At 48.5% G+C, this 16,912-nt stretch overlaps 1 protein-coding gene across 1 annotated transcript in view; it reads right to left on the minus strand.

The window, feature by feature from the left end:
• Positions 1-16,912, minus strand: part of RTN1 (reticulon 1) — a 102,009-nt gene that overhangs the window by 17,016 nt on the left and 68,081 nt on the right. The gene's annotated exons all lie outside the window — the stretch shown is intronic.

Below are 16,912 nucleotides of genomic sequence, written 5' to 3' on the forward strand. Positions count from 1 at the left end.
TTCACAAGGGGTTTGWCTTCCCCCACACACCCCTTGCTTTGATGACCCCGCTACCCTTCCCACCCCCTCTGTCCCCTAGAAAAGCCAGGGCAGGACCTGGCTWTGGAGCAACACCCGCATTGCTATTTTTTTCCCCCAAAACTGCCCCAGAGAGACAAGGAAATGGCAGAGCAGGTGTCTGTGCGAGGCAAGACAGATCCAGCAGCGGCTGCACTCCCGGAGAGGCCGCTAGAGGTTGGGTTTAGTTGGGACCAGCAATCGGCCCCACGTTACACATGTCCCCTGCCTCAGTTTCCCCAYCAGGAACCCACTAAAAGCCTCCTCCACGGGTATGAAAGTTAAGCACCGTGTACCATGTACTTACGTGACAAATACTGGGGAAGAAGATGGCCCAAATGCAGGCAGCCCTGTTGCCTTTTGTGTGTGTTTTTTTTTTTTTTTTTGTGTATGTGGTTTTTTTTTTTTTTTTTTTTTTTTTTTTTTTTTTTTTTTAGGTCCATCACAAGAAGTCTTACCTCATTTCACAAAGAGCAACCCCAAATACCCCAAATTCAGTGTTTCAGCCCCAGCCAAGTCACCATCTGCCCCACAACCACTCCTGGGGAGCTGTATTTAATCCCTTAGGCCATGCTACCACRTTAAATATTTTCCCTTTAGCTACATTATATTGAGCTTAGTTGTATTTTATGCAAGCAGACACAGGCAGCCACACAGAGATCAGCAGGAGGAACTGAGCTTGAACCTCTTCTGCTCTTTTTGGCCCCAAAGCTCGAGGTATTTGATGCCTGCGTTAACAGAGATCTCCTCCACCTGGCGGTACCAAGTCACCCTTCCCTCAGGTAACTCATCTCATGGAAGAAAGACAGAATTTAAGTTAGACCTCAGCCTTTACCTAGGAAACACAGCTAGAAATGCTAAAACCAAAAGCCACTGTTGATGTTTCAAAGCCATTTTGTGAAATTCCTCAGAAGACTCGCTCCATCCAGGCTTAGATCCACCATCTGCAGCCCTAACAGGGAAATAATTAACTAATTGGTGCATAACTGGCTTCGACTGGCATTGCGTAGAGGAAGACTGAACAAGCTGCAAACAATGTTATGAGCGTCGATGATTTTGCGAGCTCCCTGGCTTCATTAAAAAGGGAAGAGGGAGCTGGCACGGGCTGGTTTCTCATTGTGGATTGACTGGTTTAGATCCTTTGCAAGAGCAGAAGGTGCCGTGTTGATGCTTTTTGCCCTCCAATATGGATTGGAGGACAAGGAATTTCACAAGCAGTGCATATAAAGCAGCAACTTCCCACTGGGGAGCTGCTCAGTCCTGGAGTCCCTGGGAAGAACAAAAGATGCCTCCAAATTGGCCTATCCATTGGTGAGGTCTACAGCAATGGTGCATAGACCATCAGCAACACAGCAGTGCCAAGGCATAAAGGCTGCTCATGTCMCTGCAATCCCCACCTCTAGGCAGCTATGAAGGACGTCCCTGGGACAGAGGAGAGCTCCATGGACACTTCATACCCCACTGGTGTGTGAACGTGGTGACAACTTCATCCCTTCACTGCTGGCAGGGATTTTCCTAGTCCCAGCCTTCAGATCTCAGCCTATGTCCACAAGGTATCCAAGTAATCCCATTATTGAGTTTTTTTCCTGCTTAAATCCATGCTTCATTTTCAAAAAACATCTCTTCAGACCCATGTAGTTGGGTCCTCACACGTCGCTTCAGAGCTATTTTAATGCAGAAGAACTAAAACTCGTCATTTTGTTGGTCATAACAAGAACAATACATTCATGCCAAAGCTGGAACAGAAGTGGAGCTAAGAGATTTTATTTATTTATTTATTTATTTATATTTATAAAGAGAGATCTATATATCTATTTATAAAGGGGGAACAGGATAGGAACATCTTCCAGCCTTCACTAACTTTTCCAGTGGAGCTTCCCAGAGCTGGACCAGGCAATGGACACAGGCAGCGCCCAGCTTTAAGCTGCACAAAAACTCTTAACAAAATCCCTGCCAGAAACACATGGATCCAGGACTAAGTTGGTAATCCATAAGAAATGTTCTTCTACAAGCAGAATTAGCAATTAGTCAGAGGTAGCAGCATTTAAGGGTCTTGAAACCACCTGACAGTCTGCAGGGGCTCAGAAGCATCCAGCACATCCTAGGACAAGAAGATCCCACACTGCCCTTAGCTGGAGGGCTGTCATTGAACAGTCCTGCTGTAGGGCGTGGGGAGAAACCATCATTCAAAGAACATTTAATGTCAAGAAGTTCAGAGATGGAGCTAAAATTGTCGCCAGTTCTGCTCCAAGTGCCGAAGACCYTTCCAAAGGATTATTCTCTTCAGTGCGTAGCTCTGCATCACTCCATGCCAATGCTCTGTGGGACACACTGAGGACAGTGCCAGGTCTGCAGCTCAGGGCTGCAGGATCCCGACATTTACTCCATTTACCTGGATTATTGGTGGCAGTTCTGGGCTGCCCAGTATAARAGGGATGTGGAGCTTCTAGAGAGGGTCCAGGGGAGGGCAACAAAGATGATTAAGGGACTGGAGCATCTCTCATATAAGGAGAGACTAAGTGAGCTGGACCTGTTTAGCTTGGAGAAGAGAAGGTTGAGAGGGAATCTGGGGAAGATCTAGTGTGCATAAAGGGTGAATGTAGGGATGAAGGGGCCAAACTCTTCTCGGTGCCCTCATGCTCTCCTGTGCTGGCTCTTACACAACGTGTTTTCCAGGGCTGCAGATCAGCTCGGCATGCGCTAGACCAGCCTCAGAGACACCAAGGCCATTGCAGGTCCATCACTGTCCTCGGTCTAGGTATCACAGACAGCTTTGTCCTTGCTGCCTCTTGCCTTGCACCTTTGGGGCCTTAGGATGGGAGTGAATTTCTTTATTTCTCACATCCCTGGGCTATAGAAAGAATCAATAAACTGGTATAAAGACAACAGTGTCTTAGCCTGATGCAATTTAAGTCCGGAACCAGTACTCGTAAGAAAACAAATCCCATGTCCCAGCATGTAACATCACACAGTGTCCTAGCTCCCTTGTGATTTCTTTTAGAAGTCTTGAAATGCCTGGGTTTAGAAGACTTTTTTTTTTTTTTTTTAATTATCAGTCAAAATATTTGGGTTGTTCACGGGGACAAGAACTGTGTTTTGAGATGTGTTGCTAAGCTTCTGCTCAGCTGCCTCTGTTTCACTTTCTGCTCAACAGAAGTGTTTTTCATGAGCACTTTCGCTCAAAGCTTCAGCTTGTCATGAGTCTTAGGTGACAACCATGTGATATGAGTCAAATGAGTGGGTGAAAGAATCGAATCAGGTGAAATTTGCACTCGCTTCCCTTCCTGGCAACAAGGAGGCCTTCGAGTCCTGGTAAATGAGCCATTTTGTGGGAAATCCTAAAGCTGGCCCTACTATTAGAAAGCAATTTTCCATTCCAGTGCTTCAGGTGCTGATGTGCAGGATGAAGGACATCAGCTTTCCATTACGCTGCGCGTCCTGAAGAAGCCAGAACCACCTATTTCTTCTTGCCAATGAAAACTGGTGGGATCTAGACCTAGTGTAGCCACTTCACCTCCATGTGGCATGAGGGAGATAGGACCTGGTGTGAAGATGCTGTAAGGAGGGAGTCCTCAGGGCGATCCCTTAGGAAACCTGAGCTTGACAAGGATCCTCTTCTCGGGCCATCCTAGAGATATCAGGCGCTTTCACAATCCCATTTGAGCTCATTAACTAAAGCAGGAGACAGCAGGTAAGATCCAATCTGGATTTGCTCCTGGCTCTTCAGTGGTGGATAATTTCTTCAGGTTCTTTAATGTTGTTTTTGAACTGTAAGAATAATAAAAATGAAGGCTCTATTCCTGCCATTGACCTAGAAAAGTCTTTTGATTCCTTCCAGAGGGACTGCATTCAGATGGTGGAAACCTTTAGATTGGGTGTTTCCCTCCTTTGGGGGGGCTGTAGCTGGTACATTTTCATTCCTTCTTTAAGATACGGGCTGCTGAGGCTCACAGGACCCCACAAGTCTTACATCTCCCCACTGGAGTGTCTCTTATAGCACTAGCACTGCAGCACTCCCCACCTATCCCCAGCTTCAGGACTGCCACTTTTCAGCCTCTGCTGCCTAATTTGTCACCCTTACAGCAGTGCTGATATTGCAGCTGGCATCATTAATCCCATTTCATTAAATGATCTTCGTTATGGACTGGAAGACAAAAGGAAAAGTGGTCCTGAGCCCACAGTGTGGTGGGGCCTCAGGAGAGCTGTTTTCAGTTTCACCACAGGTTTCCTCTGTGGCTTTGGGAATCATGTCTTAGGTCTCTGGGTCTGCTTGGTCTGCTTAAATGTGGGGCACCATCTGCTTTTCTGCTTTACTTCTGCAGCACCCAGCAAAACATCCCACCGGGTCAGCAAAGGAGCCTCCTGCATCCTCACAACTCATCTTGCATGTGAGCGTTGACGGCTCTCGTTCCTAAAGCAGTGGAGATCAAGCAAGACTGTAAAGAATTGGGACTGCTTTCCCCTTGGAAATGGTTATCCAGCCCAAATTTGGGAGCTCTGGGTGCTGATCCAGGGGTCGGGGCACCTGGTTTGAGGGTGGGTTAAACCAACAGCCTGTGGGCAGAGGCTCGAGGGTCTGAGGCTGCTTCCGCAGTGGAGCCACCAGCCTCCCGRGCAGTCAGGGGCTCGGGGGCGTCACAGGGCTCCAGTTTGCCCCATTTCCACCCTCTCCTCGGCTCCTGCACCCTCCCGCTGGACCAAACCAGGCTGTGTGGAGCACCCGAGGGGAGACCAGGCCCCATCCCTGCTCCCTGCAAGTTGTTGTTTTGCAGTCCCTCCAAGAAAAGTTGGAAGACCCCCGGCCTCGACACCCCTGTGTCACCCTGTCCCCCTGCAGGGCCGGGAGGGCTGATTCCCCATGGTGCCAGGTACAGGAGGCCCATGATCGTCATGGCAACCAGCACTCTTCCCGGAAGGCAACAACCGGTGTCTCCCGCAACAGGCGCCGCAGAGGTGCCCGTCAGCGACAGGGAGGGCTCATCCCCACAAACGTGTGGCTGGAGAAAGAGGGAATGAAACTGGCTAAAGAGGAACAAAAATCAGCAGTGAAGGATTTAAAAACACTGGGATGCGAAGCATGGCCATCAGCACGAGGCTGATGGAAAAGACGGAGTGTGATCCAGGCTCCGGTGAAAGCCAAGACAAGCACTGTGTGCAGGAAACCCCTCTGGATGCTGAAGATAGTGCTCTGGTTTCTCCATCTTATTATGGGCCCCGAGGGCAAAAGGAACGAGATCAGGAAATGATGCATCAAAAGTGTTGCCTGGAAAGCGCTCGGAATTGCATTTGCTGGGGAAATGCACAGGGAAATAAATGTGGGGGGTATTTCAGGACATGGCCTGGAAGAAGAGCCCGGTAGGGACCTCCACSCATCGCCCTTACAACCAGGTATTTGATACACGTGTATGTGAAAACGGTGACAAGGAGGAAGGCAGAAAAAACCCAGATCCCTGGAGCTGACTGTCTGGAAAAGAATGGATTTTCTATTCTTTTCTATTTTCTATTCTAAAATGAAAGAGATTTCGCTTCTCCTTCTGAAGGCCACAGGATTAAACATACACAAGCAAGATGACCCTGAGTTTAGAAGACCAAACTAGAAGGTCTACTGAATTCAGAGCTGCATGATATTGCCATGAAACCCCCATGAGTTTTGGCTGAAATATTCATTTTCCTGATTGTTCCCCTCAAAAAAAGGGCAGGTCGTGAGCCCTGGGATGGCTGTGGACGTGGGGAAAGCCTCTTGTCTCCGGTTCCCCACTGCAAAATGGTGACGACTCCTCTCCTCTCAGCCCTGTCACAACCATTTCATTAAAAAATACGAGTTGCAGAGAGGGATGCGGTGATATCTTAGGCAGTGCTGTAATATGATGGAAAAAAAACTGAATAGGGTAGGATATTAGGAGTACAGATAGCAGAATTTGGAATGGAAACCTGGTATCAGCCAAGCAGGGCTCACCCTTCGGGGCACCTCAACATTTTCCCCCTCATAAGTGACTTTATGGCAGAGGTCACCATCACCCTGGCAGCTGCCACTGGAGATGGACCCGGGTCCGCTGCAGAAGAGGAAAGCTCATAAAAGGAGCAATTGCCCCAAAAAGACAAAAGGTGGAGGAGCAGGACTGGGCAGAGCATCCACCTCCTGTAGGAAAGCAAAGCAGATGTCCCCAAATGTGTCTCTACATGGAAAAGAGCAGGAAGAAAGTATCTGTTACTCCATGGAAGCCTCAGCAACCAGATATGCCAAAATATTTAGCCCTGATGCTCTCCAAGGCTTCCACAAGGAGGGTCGAGCTCAGTGGAACGAGAGGTAGAGCAAATGGAAGGACATGTTTAAAACAGGGTTTAACTGGGATTATTTTGACATCTTTATCAATTAATAACCACCAGGAAGGCTCACTGGGCAAAACTGAATTAGGGGAATTGTTTTTCTCGTATTGCAGGACATTCAACCACTCTGCTTCAGTGATGGATGGGGCAGGGATCTAGCAGCAGCAGCAGTAATTTCAGTTATGCTGTAGATAGGGAGGGATACAGAAATAAGCCTCACCCTAGAGCACTGTCTATGAACAAGGGGAGGTGGAAGAAAAACCGACTGTGTTTGCTGTATGGATAGTGAATTCCYTTCCAACAGGCTGGGCTTTTGCAGAAACAGTGGGATTTTAAAGAAAATAAGTCATCTAGGACTGGGCAAGCATTGCAAAAGGTCTGCTGGAGCATGGAACTGCTTTCCTCATGCGTTTCACTCCTTGCAAACATTCAAGAATTTGGGGGGTTGCTGGCTGGCACCAGTGCCACCAAATATCCCGTTGTACCGGTAGCTGTGTCAGATACCTGATTCCAAATAAATATATCCAGGCAGGCAGGAAACAAAAGCCCAATAYCCCTGTGTCCCATCTAAGGCTTCTGCATAGCATGTGCTGGATACTTAAAATTAATGTCTTGCAAATGAATCGGAGAGAAAACGTCCAGCATTGGCAATGGAAATGTCTTACAATGGTAAGATGTTATTTTTAGATTACAGTTAAATCCAAGAAAATACGATTTCTTTAAATACAATCAGATTAAAAATAGCAACAAAAGCAAAATACAGAGCATTGTTTTGGAGGGACCTCATTTTTCACAGGATGTCCAAGCTGCTGCTGAACCCCTGGCAGGTTTTTGAGCCCTGCTGGTCTCCCAGCACCCCAGGTTTGGGCTCTGGAAACCTCGGCCTCCGAGAGCCCCCAGCTCTGCTGAAAGCTTGAGGCCGAGACACTCTCTAGATGAGCTGGTCCAGCAGACAGACGAGGGGAACTTCATTTTGGAAACAGCACCCACCAGCTCTTCCAAAAAACGTGTTTTCTAGCTGTTTGTTTTCTTCCTTTCCTCTTTTTTTCCAGGTTGCCTGACGTCTGAAGTGATCAAAGAACCACGAACCGCAGCTGCTGAGACTTGGATAAATATAGCCGGGATGCTCGGCAGGCGCTTGTTTTCCATGGGTTGCAACCCTGCAGGTGAGACCTACTTATCTGGGGAAGGGGGAACCGCTGCCCATTCCCACATGATGCTCCAGCCAGGGAGGCACAAGGAGAAGCAGAGCCCTGGGGGATGCGGCCCCGCTCCTGAGCTCCAGTGAGACCCACAGGGAGGCAGAGCAGCCCCATGCCCTCCTCTCCTGGCACGTCTGCTCAGCCCAGCACCAGGGATTTCGGTCTCCCGATTAGGCAGCTCGTATCCGTGCCCCTCACTTTGCAGTCCCTGCAGTCCCTGCAGCCCTTCAGCTCCTTTCCTCAAAGCGAAACGATCAACGATGGCTCCCRGCAGCCGGGATCTCGCAGGGCTGCCGCACACGCGGAGCGAGGTTTGTTTTTATCTCTCCGTTTTTATCTCGGGCTTTGCTGCAAGGCCAAGGCTTCCTGGCCTTGGAAATGTGAAAGACGGTTTTTCTTCGCTTTCAGGCAGGTGTCTGCTCCTTTTTACCCTCACGTTGCTGCTTGCAGAAGCAGCCTTCAAAATCTGAATGCTTTGCAAGTGATGGAGGATGAGAAAAGGCTGCTGCTCATGGATCCCTCGCCACCTTCCCAAGGCAGCTTTGAAATATCCCAGTGAGCCTCAAAACACCCACGTGACCACGAGGGGACAGGAGAAGGCAGCAGAGATTGGCCCGAGCGGCTTCAGGAGACAACGAAAGACTCAAAATAGCCACCAGGGAAGATGACTTCAAGCCAGGAATTACAGGGGTGAGACCTTGTGGTGCATCCATCACTTTGAAGACTCAAAGGGCTCTGGCAATCTAAAAGAGGAGAAGCAGCAGCCAAGCACCTTGAGAAACTGTCCCCCSCAAGGGGCTTCCCCCTCAGCTCGTGTTTTGTGCAAGCAGGAGGTAATTGCAAGGAGCAGCATGTATTTTGGGAATCATCTCTTTAAGCCTCTGCTTGGTTTCCCCTTATCCAACACGTGTTTCCATGGAAGCAGAGGAGGGGACGGGCAGCCCGCGGCTGCAAATCAGAGCCGGCTGCGCTGCCTGCTCCCGAGTCTGAAGAGACAAACGGATSATTAAAAATAAAAGAAAATTGAAATGAAAAAACAAAAAGAAGCCTTTTGACGGTAGATATCTGATGCTCAGGGTTGCACTGGGGGTTTTAGGGCCCGGGCACCAAACGCATCCCAGCTGAGGGCAGCTGAGCTCAGGCTCGTTCTCGGCGCAGATGGGTGTTGTGCCCAATAAGATGATTCTTGCTCTTTTGTTGATCACATCGGCGTAGTGACTGTGTGAGCAGAGAGAATGGCAGCGGAGCACACAAAGGGGGTTATATAAATGGATTAATTTTTTTTTTTCAGCACGCTTTGGAGAGGAGCGTTGCAGAGACAGACTGAAATAATGACTTGCCTTGCTGAAAAATGAAGGGTTTATCGGTCGATGCAAACCTGGTGCTGCTCTCAGGGCACAGCCGCCTGTAGTCAGTCTTATTAACAAGTCCCTGGAGCAGAAACTCTCTGTGCAGGCCTATAAGCTTAAACACAATGCTACCCTATTAGCCAGCATCTTTAGGCAGAACTATATCCAAATGCTATATCCAGTTCCTAGCAGTTTGCAAGCCCGTTGCCAATTGTGTTCTTGCCACGGAGCCAGAGACAGAATCACAGGATGGTTGAGGTTGGAAGGAACCTCCAGAGATCATCAAGTCCAACCCCCTGCTCCAGCAGGGACACCCAGAGAACAGGGCGGCATCCAGGAGGGTTCTGAAGACCTCCAGAGAAGGAGACTCCCCAGACTCYCTGGGCAGCCTGTGCCAGGGCTTTGGCACCCTCACAGTGAAGAAGTTCCCCCTTGTCCTTTCACTGGCCACCACCAAGAAGAATTTGGCCCTTCCTCCCTATATTCTGCTTAGGTAAGAGCTGCTTTTTACCCAAAACGTTGCAGTCAGCAACTTGAAGGCAGCTTGATTATAGCTGCCTGAATGCTGAATTTCTGACTACTGTGATCAATACAGTATTGACCACTGATACCATGGTCTAATGATACCCTTTGTGCATCTATTACTTAAGTTTAGCAGAGGACTTTCAGGAGTGAAGCAACAAACATGGAGAAAAAGGGTCAGATGAGCTGGGGTTGGTCAGCCACAACATCCCAATATGGAAAGATAGGAGATRAGAATAAATCTACTGGGGAGCACAAAGGGATTTAGCTTTGATTTCCTGCTGGCTCTAGGGAAGAGGGCACTGCAAAGAGGAACAAACTCCAGTTAACAGCTGCAATGTTTAAGACTTCCGCTAGACATAAGCAAGATTTTTGGTAAGACAGCGGTGGAGAGGTGCCATGAGCGCATAGGTAACTCCAGGCCAAAAAATCCCAACAAGTAAATGGCCAATATGAGCAAAAATAGCATTATTGCTTTTTCTGTCCAGAAATTCATTGCTAAAAAAAGGGGTTTTAATCCAGCAGATTTATAAGCCATAAATACCTCCATACCCAGACTGGAGGCACAGGGTACAGTGGTGCCACAGACCACAAGGAACCATAGGGAACAGGGAAATTTTGGGCTGATTTTCACTTCTTTCTTCCCTTTCACCTTGCTTTCTTCCTTCATTTCACCCATTGTGATGATCCTGGATTTTTTTTTTATTTTCTATATTTTTTAATACAGATATCAGATCACCAGAGTGGTTTGTGGCTTAGTTCTTGCATGCCGTTGAGGAGCAAGCCCTTACTATCCACTCACACCTGTAGACTGAAGGTGAGAACCTCAGCAGCCCCTTGCCCACCCCTGGGCCCATGAGGACTCAGCTCCTAMAGATGCGCAGATGTGCAGCTCAGCAAGGTGAGGACAATGTTCCTCAGCCCTTGGACCATGAATGAGCCATGAAGAGCAGAAAATCAGTGCAGGTGAGTCTGGAGGGCAGCAGAAAAATCTGCTGCCAGGCAATGCAGGAGATTGATTTGTAAAGTCACACAGGGGAGGACGCTGGGCAGGACGCAGCCCAAATGCATCAGAAATTGGCTCAGCGAGGGGGAAAAATGTGTCAATAAAATCAGAGTGAGTGGCCAGGAGAGGAGGAAGGAGGAGGCTGGGAGGGTAGGGAGCACCAGYGCCACGGGTGTTTACCTCGTGCTGCGTATCGGTGACCTTGAGAACGATGCCATTATCTAACGCTGCCAAATTGTAGGAGGCACATAACAAATTAATTACAAATGGGAGATGAGGCTTACGGTCTGATAAGCAGCTCACTTGTTCAATGGAGAGAAGTTTTAATGAGATTAAATGACAAAGCCATCACTTAGACGAAAGCATTAAACGGGCTAGCGACTCAGAGGAAGAACTGGGGGCGAAGGCAGAGAACTATTAAAACCATCTGTGTTATTAAAGAGAAGAATAAACAAGGCCTGTGCCTCCCGAGCGAAACGGGGATGATCATCAGACATGCTGGAGCTGCTGGTGGGAACTCTTGCCTTGAACAYAACGTGTGCAGTGTTGAGGCCATTGCATGGGGAAATGTATGGTGTGTGGCAAGGAAAAACCCTGGGCTTGTCGAGGAGGAGCACGGGGAGCTGTGGGCTCCGAGCAGACCCTATCGCCTTCCCAAACTGGTGCCTCGCTCCAGGGAAGGCGTCACCTGGCGCACTGCGATGGGATGCTGGTCTCACAGAAGCACACAATGGTTGAGGTTGGAAGGACCCCTAGAGATCATCTAGTCCAACCCCTGCTCCAGCASGGACACCCAGAGCACGGGGCACCCGTGTGCATTCAGGTGGGTTTGGAAGATCCCCAGGAGCCTCCACAGCCTCCCTGGGCAGCCTGGGCCAGGGCTCGGGCACCCTCACACCAAATAAGTTCTTCCTCACAGGCACATGGAGCTGCCTGGGGTTCAGCTTGTCCCCATTGCCCCTTGTCCTGGCACTGGCCACCACCAAGAAGAGTTTGGCCGCTTCCTCCCTACATTCACCCTCTGTGTACACCAGATCTTCACCAGATCCCCTCTCAACCTTCTCTTCTCCAAGCTAAACAGGCCCAACTCAGTCTCTCCTTGTGCGGGAGATGTTCCAGTCCCTTAATCATCTTGGTTGCCCTTCGCTGGCCCCTCTCKAGAAGCTCCACATCCCTCTTGTCCTGGGGAGCCCAGAGCTGCCCCCAGTGCTCCGGGTCTRGCCTCCCCAGAGCGGAGCAGAGGGGCAGGATCCCCTCCCTTGACCTGCTGGCAACATCCTCCTGATGCAGCCAGGAGCCCATTGGCCTTCTTGGCCATGAGGGCACTGCTGCCTCATGGCTAACGTGGTGTCAACCAGGACTCCCAGGTCCCTCTCCATGGAGCCGTCCTCAAGGAGCCCCTGAGCCGAGAGCTGCTCCACGTGCTGCCCAGCACTGGTTGTGGGGGGACCCACGGGAGCCTTGCAGTGGGGCACCCACCTGGGGGACGGTCTAGGAAAGAGAAATCCAGAGGAAAGAGTTTGTTTCTGAGAAAAGAGCAGATATCAACCAAGGGGATGGAAGGACTGAAAAATAAGAAGAGAGGACAACAAGTAACGAAGCTTGACCCKCAGCCAACACAAAATGGTGGCATTTGCTGATCTCATGCATTAAACAACCCTGCTTAGATGGAAATTCACACCGCAAACTCTCCAAGGAGAGGAATCTGACTGGGTGCTTGTGTATCAGCTACCACAAYGTCCTGATCTTGATGGGGCCTCCAGACACTGCAACCAAAATAATATCTAAAACAATCATCAGCATAGAGCACTTTTTTCCTTGTGAAATGAGGGAGCAATTTGTGCATGTTAAGAAACATATCTAGCAATTCAGTCTTTCAAAGTCAGATGCTATTCCCTTGATTTCTCTTTTAATTTAGATTATCCAAATGCTGATCCCTTGGTGCCCTCCAAGAATACAGAATTTCAGCAAACATTTACATCCTCTTCCTTCTTACTGTGGTTTGAAATATGCTGAGGCAATGCATGGCGGTACCTCAGCTTTTCCCAGATTTTTCACTTTGTCACAGCAAAACTGAAATCCTGCAGGTGCAGAAGGTACGAGTACTGCATTGCCACCTTTCCAAAAAGAGTGACACTTCCCTAGCTAAATCTTGTTAAAGTAAAAAAAAGAAAAAAAAAAAAAAAAAAGGCAAGATAAAATTCCAACAAAGAGCCTTTTTCAGTGATCCGATTTTTTCAAATACCTTTCCAGTTCTGTTGGGATTAACTACAATGAACTAACAGGCACTAACAGGCACGGACTCCAACCATTTCCTAGGGTTTCTCACTGAGGAAGGGAGACCAATGATGGGGAAATGAGACTGAATATTCATAACCTTCCAACTACTGACAGGATACGGCACCCGTTGGATATTCTGGAGTTCTCACAGAGGCGCAAATCCCAAATTTGGGGTGCAAGGACCGTAACTTGCTCCTGGGAAAATGCAAGCTCCTGAGCTTCAGGGCTCATCTGTGCGTGCTTCCTTCCTGCTCACACCTCTGCAGGGCTCAAAGCAGAGCCTAGGCAGGGCTCTGAGCCCGTGGACCAAGCTCATCCCTTGGGCTTACCCTGGGCAGCATCAGGAGCCCCTTGCATGGCCACAGCTCTCCCCAGCTGAGCTGCACTGCAGCACGGGAACGATGCACGAGCAAATAACAGGGCTCATGCTGTCCCAGGACGAGGTTCAGGTCTTAACCCCGCTGAACGTGAGGCTTTGGTTCCTTCCCCCAAGGGACACATGCAACAAGGACAGGTGTGATGGCTCTTTCTGAGAGTCCTTGAAATGTCCTTCTGTTTCTATGGGTTCTGAAGTGGTKAATTCTCATCCTTGGTAGGCAGAGAGGTTGGGAGAAGACCTGCAGCCCCCACCCAGACTGGTATGGGAAAGGGGCTTGGAGAAGGAAAACAGTTCACTGCAAAGCAGCAACATTCAGGAATAGAAAGAAGCAAGACACTTGTAAAGGGGATGAGAGGACCTTATGGGTATGAGATGGGGCAACAAGGATTGCTAATCCTTGAGACTTCCTGACTTCTCCTCATTATATCTCAGTTGCCTCTGGCCTCGAACACCTCCTGCTTGCCCTGCTGTTGGCTGAGACACTGTTCCCCAAAGGGAAGGTCTCCCATGGCCCTGTGAGGACCAGGGCTCTACAAGCACGTCCAGAGAGCTCTGCCCAAGCATCTGCCAAAGGACTCGGCCTTGGGAAGAGCCGAGGTCTTGCCCTTATGAAGGGCTCACACCAGCAGCACACAGGGGTCTCTTAAGGAASGGGACCCTGGATCAGATTCTTAAATCTGTGACACTTAAGCATTTGTTGTTTGAAATTCACCTTCCAGTGCCCTCATTTATTTCCTTCTGCAAAGTCAGTTTGCCCAGCCAGCTCAATGAATAATTCAGCACCATTAAGCATCTTTCAAAGCAGCTTTGGCACTTAGCAGGATCGGTTCTTCGGTTCTTTTCTCCATTTAAGCTTCGTTGCAACATAATCTCCCCYTCACCGCCGCTCGCGGAGCAGGAGCTATAAATGGAAAGCCCATTGCAGCAGCTAAACACCATGGAAAGGGTCAAGACACGTCCCCTCGCTCACCATCGCTTTGAGCAACAAGGAAACCTATTTTCTTGGTACAGAGCTCGACAAGATGTAAGGGTCAATAACCAGGCACTAAGGATCATCTCACAGGCCGATCGTTTCAAAAYGTGCCCATCATTTCCCAGCTCCGTTGGGTACTCCTGGCGTTGTCTGATGGAATTCAATTCATCTCGCTCAGTTAATTGATTGTATAATAAATTAGTGAGTCTCGCTGAGCCCCTTGCTCACCAGCTTTCCAAGGCAAGGGGCTATAAGTCTGAAGACGAGTGTGTCTCTGTTTCACCAACCTGTCGATAACACCCAGGTAATGTCAGCTCCTTCCTCCTGGTGTGCGGAGGGTTGGACACTCTGCCAGCCTGCAGTGCTGCAAAGACTGGGGCTCTGAGCATGGACAAACATGTCACCTTAAGAACGTTATTGCTGAAACTGTCTTTACTTCAGCCCCCAAAGATCACGCTTCCCAGACCCTTCTCCCACAAGGAATCGGGACTGTTTCCCTGGCATGCCCAGCATTGCATCTCCCRACCTCATTTATACGTGCAATCAGCACGTCTGAGAGCACCACGCAGCAGTCAGCACATTATAGCCAGCTGAAACATCCAGCTGGAACGACCATCTGTGAAAATAACACCTGTAGATGACTGCTCATTTCAAYTGCCACCATGGTTTTTATCCAGTCCCTCTCTTTACGACTCTCTGCTTGGAGCACTAAACCTTTAGCTCTTGGCTAAAGTTGTACCTAGTCCTGCTGTTTCAGCAGCTGCAAAGCTCCGGCAGCTTCAGCACAGACGTACAACAGGAGCAACAAACACAGCCCATTCCCKTCCCTCCAGAACTGCCCTCCACGCTTTGGAAAAGCTCTTGCACTTGACCTGAGCAAGGAAGCGCTGCTGCTTTGGTTTCRATGGTGCATTAGCCCGCAGAGCAACCTTCACAAATCTGGACTATTAATCTCCACTAGCTCTTCTATAAGCTCACGTATCCTGTTCCTTGCTGGTTGCCCAGATACACACTTTGTTTTGTGGATGTTATCAGCTTTTCATTAGGATGGATGCAGTAATGTCCCCCTGCCTCTAAGGAGCAGGCCGTGTCTCTAAAAGCGATGCCTCAGAAAGCCCTGTTTAAGGGATGTCTGTCTCTGCCGACAGCACTCAGTGAGTACAGGTCAAAGCTTGGGAATCTACATTTTTTCTTCCCTTAAATTCTGCAATCTCATCGCACCTTCTATTCAAAGGCAGGAAAAAAAAATCCATTCTGCTCATTTGTACAAAGTTTGCAGCTCCAGCGTGTTCACAGCTCTCTAAACAAAGGATGAAGCAACATCAAAAGCTGCTTCACGGATGAAATAGCCTTCAGGATCCAATTTGAAAGGCGACAACCTTTACCAAGGTCCCTACTTCAGCTGGCCGTCCTTATGGTCCAACTCTTAAGCCTTCCTTCTCCCTAACACACGTTTTTTTGAAAGTTAACACTGGTTATTTGTATTCTTGTTCTTCTTCTTGATCACCTGTAGCTTGTTCCTCTCAAGTTACCCCAGCTCTAGGGGACTTCTGAGGTCACGTCTCACTGCAATTTGCACTCTCATGAACTGAGTGGGGGATTATATGGATTATTTCCACATGAACTGTGAGTAAACTTGCAACAGAAGATCCGTGTTACAAAAGACCGACATGGGGAGCTGAGGAGAACAAGCTCCAGCACCAGCGGAAGTCTCTGGTAGAGACTAACTCCAAATAAAATGGGTTGTGTGTGGTACCAAGGCACCTTCAGTGCACAGATGTAGGCCAATTTGAAGCTGCAAGGAAGATGGATCCTAAATGAAGCTTCTTGGAAAGCAAAAGGCCTTTGACCCAGGCCTGCACAACTGGCAGGGTTTTTCCTTTCGAAATAGCTACTGTGGCACAAAACGGCTTTCAGAACACTAGTCCCTCGTGTCCTGCCTGCAGGAAATGAACACACAGCCCTCCTGAATGCAGAAATGCCCGTCTCAGAAGCAGGAAGATCTTCARGGCCTTATTTTTTCGCTTTGTTTTAAGCGATGCTCAGATGGAGCCTCTTAAACTTGCAGCACCRCAGAAACTTACCACGCTGCCAAAATGCCAAACCCCAAATTTTCATCAGTAGAGCTGATCTAAACAACCTCGACACCACCAAATGTTCCCACCATGGCCAGGCAGATCTGACAGATGTGTCAGGGAAGCAAAAGATTGTGGTCATCCAAACTATTGCTCCATCTCTCGCACTCAGCTCCAGATAAATCAACTTCTTTTTTTAGCGTTGTTTTTTTTTTTCCCTGCTTGTTTGTATTCCTTACACATACATGAAATGCTGTGAAAGCAAAACATGGAATGACCTCATTAATTGCTAGGCTTTCTTATAGTTCCCATATAGCGACCGAGCTGCCGTCAGAGCCGCAGGGAAAACAGAGGAAATTTCTTTGCAGAAAATGGAGAAAATAGTGGGGAAAAGTGGGTAGAGGGTGAGAGAGTTAGAAAAAACTGCAGAAGAACAAACAGAAATAAAAAATAATAATCAAGATAAGGTTGAGAGTTAAAATAGCGAAAATATTGTTTTTTCTTTAGCTGAAAAAAAGCTATTTCAATTGTAGAATCATTCTGTTCTCTGGATTCACATAAGCATAGCAGCCTCCTGAAGAAAACATTACAAATACCTTTTGTTTTCAGCAAATATCATTTTGTCAACATCAAAGTCTCAAAATTCAAGGGAAAACACTGGTGAAATCAATACCCAAATTTTATTCCCAGTGGCAGAGACCTCCCATCAYACATCCCAGATCCGAGGTTACAAATCAGGCAA

This window comes from Nothoprocta perdicaria, unplaced genomic scaffold (genome assembly GCF_003342845.1).
Source record: "Nothoprocta perdicaria isolate Ctin4 unplaced genomic scaffold, notPer1 scaffold_118, whole genome shotgun sequence".
NCBI classification, from domain to species: Eukaryota; Metazoa; Chordata; class Aves; order Tinamiformes; family Tinamidae; genus Nothoprocta; species Nothoprocta perdicaria.